Source organism: Passer domesticus, chromosome 3, assembly GCF_036417665.1.
Source record: "Passer domesticus isolate bPasDom1 chromosome 3, bPasDom1.hap1, whole genome shotgun sequence".
Lineage (NCBI taxonomy): Eukaryota > Metazoa > Chordata > Aves > Passeriformes > Passeridae > Passer > Passer domesticus.
In genome coordinates, this window is record NC_087476.1 from 13,184,647 (window position 1) to 13,192,339 (window position 7,693).

Consider the following 7,693-nt stretch of genomic DNA (forward strand, 5'->3'; position numbering starts at 1 on the left):
TATTTTTAATAAACATATTGCATTTTTCTATTTGTTAATAATGATATAATATTAAAATGATTTTTTATATGACTACACAAGTTTCCTCAGATTTTGGTATACCTTTTCTTGTTCTGTAGATTCCAGGTGAGATATACCCTCTTGGCATGTGGAAGTGAACCATCTTACTTTGAGGGGCATTACTAGGAAACATTCAACATGGATATATTGGGTAGATGCAGCCCTTTTAGGACACCTTAAGTTAAAGGTTGAAGTGAAATCAGGACACCAACAGCTTGAGCCAGCTTCCTAGTGAGCAGCACAAAATTTTGGATGCAGATTTATTGGACCAAATTTTTCTTCCAGCTGTCATGAGCCTTGCACTCAGAATTTTGTAGTTGCTGTTTTGCAGACAAAACTTACAGTATATGTCGGTACAATTTTATTTCCTTCAGGTTTTTGAAGGTCTGCCTGCTGTTACATATTTAACTGTTTAGTCTCATCTCTAGGGAAAATTTCACAGATTTAACCTGAGATGTTAACTTGCACAGATTTTTGTAATCCAGAATATATAACTTCTAGTTAAATTTATAGATCATAATTTTGATTAATATAGAAAAGGCATGGAATAATCTAAAAAAAGAAAAAAGATAATCCAAATCAAATTTAGGATGACTGAAGTAAATGACAAGAATATTGCTTTTAGGTCAGTCTAACAATAAAGAACCTATAAGCACTTAACACTATATTGAATTATTAACATATGACTTCCATATAATTGCTTATAAGCTTGAAGTTTGGCATTCCCTCAAGTGTTCTGAATTCAGCTCATAAATTCAAGACAAGGCTAGATTTCAGGGCTTGAAAAGTTAGCTCGTCTAGCAGTAATGGAAATATATATGCTTCATGCTTGTTTGTTTTCCTTTCTTATGTATGTGTGTATGAAATTCTCCCTTGTTGCTAGTTATTTCACAGCATGAAGTGTTTTCAATTTGTCAAAATAATAAAAAAATATAAATCAGAAGAATTGCATGTGGTGAAGAGGGTTTTGGGAGTGGGAAAAGTCAAGAAAATGACAATCAATATTTCATCATCATATCTCTAGAGGCTTCTAAAGCACAATTTACAAAGCATGAGACGTTTTAAGACAGAAAAATGTTGCATATAAATGGCATTAAAAAGTGAGCATTTGCCAATTTCTATTAAGGGAAAAGCATAGCATATATTTTCTGCTGAATAGCTTTATGTTTTAATAATTTAATATAGCCTCAGCACAAAAAAATAGTGGCTACTTTTCTATTTTTTTTCGCCTTTACACAGAGATGTAGAGAAGAAACATGAAAAACCCCATAGTCCCTGAAAGATTCAGTGGAACATGTGATATCAAAATGGGACTTGCACTTTTCTGGCCTTAGAAGTCAGAACCTAATCATCCCAAGAAGCCTGAGCTTCTTCACTAAGGAGATTTGTAGCTGACTAATTGTGGCATCTTCTGTCTAAATCTTTCAAAGCAAATATGGTGCCAGAGTTTTCTTTCTGCCTTTTATTCCAGCTAGCAAGTCTGGCCACATACATACTAATAAAATGTATTAGATCTCAGGCCAGTTGGTTGTAGAACCAACATACCTAACCACCCCTAGAAGCCTGGTTTCATGAAAGGTGTCCCTGCCCATGGCAGGGGTGTTGGAATGAAATGGTCTTTAAGATCCTTTCCAACCCAAACCATTCTATTGTTCTATGATTTTTGCCTGAAGGAAAGCTGCAGTGAGTGGATGCCCCAGAATGAGGTGGAGCAGAGAAGATGAAAAGTAGAGTAAGATAGTTTTAAAGTACACTGATTAAATCCACTGGTGCTGCTGTGACAGGTTTATTTTATATACACAGCACATGAAAAAGGGTACACGTGCATTTAGGATAATCTAAGTGTGACTTTATATTCATAAGTGAACACTGCCAGTGCTGTCTTCCATGTGGTAGTAGGAGTGTGTGGATAATGCAGAAGGACACAATTTTCTTGCATTTAACTAACTAGCTACAAATTTCTTCTTCACTAAGGAGATTTGTAGCTGACTAATTGTGGTGTCTTCTGTTTAAATCTTTCAAAGTAAATATGCTGCCAGAGTTTTCTTTCTGCCTTTTATTCCAACTAGCACAGTCTGGCCACACATATACTAATAAAATATATTAGATCTCAGGCCAGGGCAATCACATCCAGACTGCTCACTGTATCTGTCTTATGCTGTTAAAACATAGCCAGAAATACTTTTGGAGATGTGGTTTTGACTGAAATTCTAAAAACCTAGCACTGCAGGTAGTTATATTCCTGTTACTTCAAGTGCATCTGTGCATTGCTCATTTTTTTAGTGCACAAGCAACTTTAGAAGGAATTTCTCTCACTGATCAGTGATTTGGGAATGACACTCAGCTGTAGATTAGAAAACCTAAATTAATTTGTTGGAATATAAACATCCACATGAATGCTGATTATCTACACTCCGAATATGGACAGAAAAATCAAATTTATAGAGTTATTGAAACCTATCCATCTTTTGGTGAAGAGTGATTTGGCATCAGTCATTCACCAAAGACTCTGGGCAGTCAATGCATTTTTTTTGAATCATAGTGTATCTAGGAAATTCACACAACTATACTAAATATAAAAGGAGCCCATGCGGTGCTCAGGTCTTTCTACAACAGCAGCTGGAAGCCAAAAGTGATACACTGGGGAGGATGGGATAAATCAGTGTCTGGAAACTTGTAATTGTTTCAATAATTACAAGGGGAACCTGGCATAGTCTTACCATTACTATCTGCTGGATGACTTTAACTGAAATGATCTGCAAGTAAATAAGATCACAAATCTGTCCATATATTTGAACTTCACTATTATATTGAAAACAAGTATGTCCTTTAATAATTTTTCTGGTAAGAAGTGAAATTTGTAATGATTCTGCTGCCATTCTAATATATATGAAGATAAGTGGTGATATGCAGGAAATTGTGAGAAAAGTAGTCCTGGACATGTACAATGGTAAGAATTAATTTCAGACTTTTTAACAATAGGATCAGCTTATACTGTTTTACTTGCAAAGATCTCCTCTGTTATCATCTCAGGAAGATCTGAGCTTCTCTCATCACCATTTACAAAAGCATGAAAAGCAGACTTCTGAGTGGTATGGGTATGGCTGCTGAGCTGATTAAATTCTGTCTGTTATGCCTCTTGGACAGTTTCACTGCTGAATTCAAATTATAGAGGGACTATTTGGATGTAAATAATACATCAAAATAGTGGTTATTTTTAAATTTTTTTCTTGTTCTTCTGTTTTATTTGGCTTCTAAACTGCACATAGGTGTTCAGAGTTTGGCAGTGAATTAGCTGCAGAGGTGTCCTCCACGTCAAGAGTTCGAGGGGGCTACCCCGTGCTGGGCACAGTTGGTTCCAACTGGTTCCAGCTGACTCTGCAATGGATCCACCATAGGACACAGCTGAGCCCACCAGCTGTGTGGGACTTCTGTGAAATAGTATTTAAGAGGGCACAAAGGGATTACAAGGTAGAAGTGGGTTAACACAAAAATAGTGGGGACCAGCAGAAGAGAGAGCAAGGTTAGAGGAGGTGCTGCATGGAGTGAATACTCACTGCAACCTGTGGAGGAAGCATACCAGAGCAGATTAACATTTCTTGAAGGAATAGCAACCTTTGGAGTACTTATGCAAAAGATGAGGGGGTTTTTTTGAGCAGGGCTGTATTCCATGGGAAAGCTAGTGCTGGTGCAGAAAGCGTGAAAGCAGCTGCAGAGAGGAACCAATATGTACTGACCTTAATCCCCCATCCCACTCTCCCTCTGCACTGCTTGGGGCAGGAGAGAAGGCAGGAGTGAAGGAATGAAGCTTGTTACCAAAACCTGCTAAAAATAAAACTCCTTAGCACCACTGTAGCATTAAGAAACTGGCATTATTCATTTGGCCGGATGTATGGGGGATAACACCACCAAGCATACATGCTGATTATAGAAAAAGCTCCTGTTTAGATACTGTATTTTACATAAATATTCTTTGAGTTTTCTGCAATAAGAACACATAGAATAATCATTCCCCCAAAATCATTAACAGATGTTCCCTACTCTCTGAGCTTGAGTTGTGTCCTGGGGGGTCTCCATGGTGGTCCCTGGTGGTCGACACCCCAGAGTCATTCCTGAGTGCCTGTTGAACTGATAAAAGTTGGCACAACTGGGCTGACAGCTTTCCACTTCTTCTTCCCACAGGAAAAACATTGTGAGGTTCCACAAATCAGTGGTTTTTGAAGAATAAGCATTGTATTAAGCCACCAGGTGCAAACAATTCTTCATCTGGCAACAGGCTGAACCTGGAAGAGGTGGAAGGAAAGGTGCTGTTTAATGTTTCTATTTGTTTCTCACAACCCAGATCTTTTTTTAATTGACTATACATAAATTTTCTCCGATCTGAGTCTGCTTTGCCTGCAACAGTATTTGGTATGCAATCTCGCTCTTTATCACATCTCATGATCTTTCTCATTCTATTTTCCTCCCCTTCCCCTCTGAGGAGGAGGAGTGAGGGAGCAGCTGGGTGAGCTTTTGTCTGTTTGCCAAAGTTAAATCAGTGCTATTTCAAACACAGCTGAGTTACCATGGAATAGAATGGAATACGTAATGATTTCTAAAAAGCATCCCTGAAAACATTGTATAGGTACTGAATTCCTTCATGACATCGTAATTAACACTTTTAGTGTACACTGATTATGTTGACTAAACCAGTGCTAAAGCACAAGAGCAGCCACTATGAGCTTGACTTGTCCATATGTAGACACCTCACACCATACAAACTACTCTGGCGGGCATCTGACTTTTCAGAAGGGCAAATTTCCTGTATGTTCTATTTCTTACCCAAGGTATTGCATGCACATATCTTTCATATCTTATGAATCTGAAATCACACCACATGCTAACAGTTGGTAAAATAGATCTCCCTTTAGACTCTGCTAACCAAAGCAACTATATTTCTTTGGACTAACCTAGCAAATCTTAAACATCTCAGTATGGTCACTTGTGTTTTGGTAACTATCAAATTGACTGTTACCCTTCTTACCCAACCCTTTGTGCTCTGGGGTTTTTATCCTGCCAGTTTTTCTGACAAGCTTGCTCATTGTAGATGTGAAAGATATGAAGGCTGTACTTTCTTTAGCTTGGCAGTCAAATTTTTCTTGTCCAAATTAACAAGTTGTGTTTCCAAACTGAGAGCTCCATTTCTTCAACTAACAGAAAAATATGCTTACAATTGGGGTGAATCTGTGTTGGTTGTATACCTCAGAAAACTTATTTTCTACATTAAATTACATTCTGGCAAATTCACTCAGCCTTAGGAAGAATATTATGTACACAGATGCCCTTTGTAGTTTAAAGTCTGGGAAATATGCTTTAAGTAAGTTGGAAATAATAATCTTTAATTTAGGCTGGAGGTATTTTTAACATTACTCACCCTCATCATTATCTTCCCCTTACAGAATTACTAAAATACTAGTGTAATTAAGATGAGTATCTTAGAAGATTTCTCCCAAGGAAATTTATTACAGAAAAAAGAATGATTTCTCCTTTTTGACAATATGAGACATAACTTTCCTTTCTTTTCATAAAATTGACAATATATGAATCATAAAAATATGATAAGGAATTATTCTATATGATTAATATATTTAAATACAATGCTAATAATTGCAGAATACCAAATGGGTAAAACTACTGTGTTATGAATAATATGACTTCACAGTCAGAATTAAAATGCTTAATAGAGTGGCTCCAATGTCAAGTTCTATTTTCAGTCATTTCAAGTATACAATATTATCAAGGAATCTAAATTTGAGCCAATATTTTAAAAGAAATAAAAGGCAGATAGCAAGATAGAGAAGTAAGCATGCACACTCACCAGCTCAACAGCTTTTTCCCACAGTTTTACAGAAGTATTTAATATTGATATCAAACACGATCCAGATCAGGTATGCATGACATCACACACCCCTGAGATCTTTCTTTAATTAACTGCACAAAAAATAATAATAAATGTATTGATGCCCATGATCAGCTTCAGGAAAAACATAAACATTTTCATCCATGAAAAGTAGTTAGCTTTTTTATGTTAAATTTTTTTAAAAAATCAACAATGGCAAAAGTCTGCATAATGACCAGTGTGACTAGTCTGTTTTATCACCTCAAGAAGAGCAGAATTTTTATGTTAAGTCCTTATGCTAAGGACTGTAACTGTGGTTACACTCATAGGAGAATATATGGGATTAGTGTACCTAAAAACAAAAGTCACCAGTCTGATATATATAGCAGGTTGTTTTGCTTGTCAAAATGTTAGTTTTATATTGCAATGATTTATAATTTCATGTTATGTGTGGGATCCATAAAGAAATCCACAGATTTTCTTGTAACAGTTAGTACTTTTTGGCCTATCCCAGCAAAAATGCCACAGTAAGGGAAAAATATTAAGAGATGTGTGTGTCCTGTAAAATCACAAACACAGTTTTAGAGAACTTTTAATTACCTTTAAATGTCAGCTTCAGTTCTTGAAATAACCTGGCAACAGGGAAAGGAATCTTTGTGGTTTTCTTCACTTCAGATTTGCTGTCCTGAATTCAAAGAAATCCCAAGGAATAAATAGATGATAAGCTTGTACAAATAGATCAATTCAGCAATTCAAGGCTGGATTTTTTTTTTCCATATAGAATAGTAAAAACAGTAATATCTTCCTTGTTTTCTAACTGAGGACTAGGAATGCTTCTAACTCTAAAGATACATTGGAAAAAAAATTCTTCCATTTTCCCTTTCAAAATGAGATTCAGACACTATACCAACAAATCTGGGTTGAAGATAAAATTGAATGGCATGTAGCAAATTTACTGACTTCACAATTTGGGGAAAGGATCTTTCTCTGTTCATCATTTCTTTGGGCAGACTTTACCTTAGGAAAGTTTTAAATCATTCAGCTCAGCTGGTCAGAGAGATGGTAGATTACAGAGGCAGCGGTTCAAAGCTGCAGGAGCAGGATCCTTTTTCACTCTCTTTTGAAGAGACACGCTAGAATTATTTCAGCCAGTTCAAACGGCAGAGAAACAGGGAAATCAAAGTGTAATAGAAAGTACAAACAAAGTGCAATATCTGTTGGGTCTCATTCCCATATTTGAGCCCTTCCATGTGCAGAAGGTTGACCCTTCTTGTCCTTTACATTTAAAGGCCAGTTCTTCCCTGACCCCCTGTAGATATGAATCAGAGGAGTCAATAGCATATGGGGGTTTGTGCTTTCCTCTTCTCTGGGCGTCTCCTATCTTCATCTCAAATAGTTGTGACTTTTGTGTTCTATATCCTACTTTTTCTTAAAAAACTACATTTGTGATCTGAGGCCCTTTTCCAAAATAGACCCTAACCCCTTTGGCTGCTATTCCTTTTTTAAGTGGGCTCCAGTCTTCTATGTCAGCTGCTGCTAATTGGTCCCTTAGTTGCAGCTAGGGAAATAATTGGTTTATATTGGTCTCTTTGAGCTGTGATAGGGTTTTTTTATCTTATCTTATCCACAATACTCCTGAATACCCATCATACAGAAAGATTCAGAAGATAGGAGCTTTAAATATCCTAATACATTTGGTATTAAAAATTAGTCCTCAGAGTCTAAATCCTTTGGATTTAAGTAAAGTTGCCACTC

At 36.6% G+C, this 7,693-nt stretch overlaps 1 long non-coding RNA gene across 3 annotated transcripts; it reads right to left on the reverse strand.

Annotated features, from left to right (window-relative positions):
* Window positions 1–306: 306 nt before the first annotated feature.
* LOC135296018 (uncharacterized) lies at window positions 307–7,475 on the reverse strand. Of its 3 annotated transcripts, none has more exons than XR_010358068.1 (5): window positions 6,956–7,475; window positions 6,539–6,623; window positions 5,918–6,030; window positions 4,102–4,343; window positions 307–3,882 (listed from the first exon to the last, which is right to left on the reverse strand). It is a non-coding gene; the product is annotated as an uncharacterized LOC135296018 (long non-coding RNA). The 3 variants fall into 3 exon arrangements; XR_010358067.1 differs by having other exon boundaries at window positions 307–3,623; window positions 3,798–4,343; XR_010358066.1 differs by having other exon boundaries at window positions 307–4,343.
* Window positions 7,476–7,693: the final 218 nt, after the last annotated feature.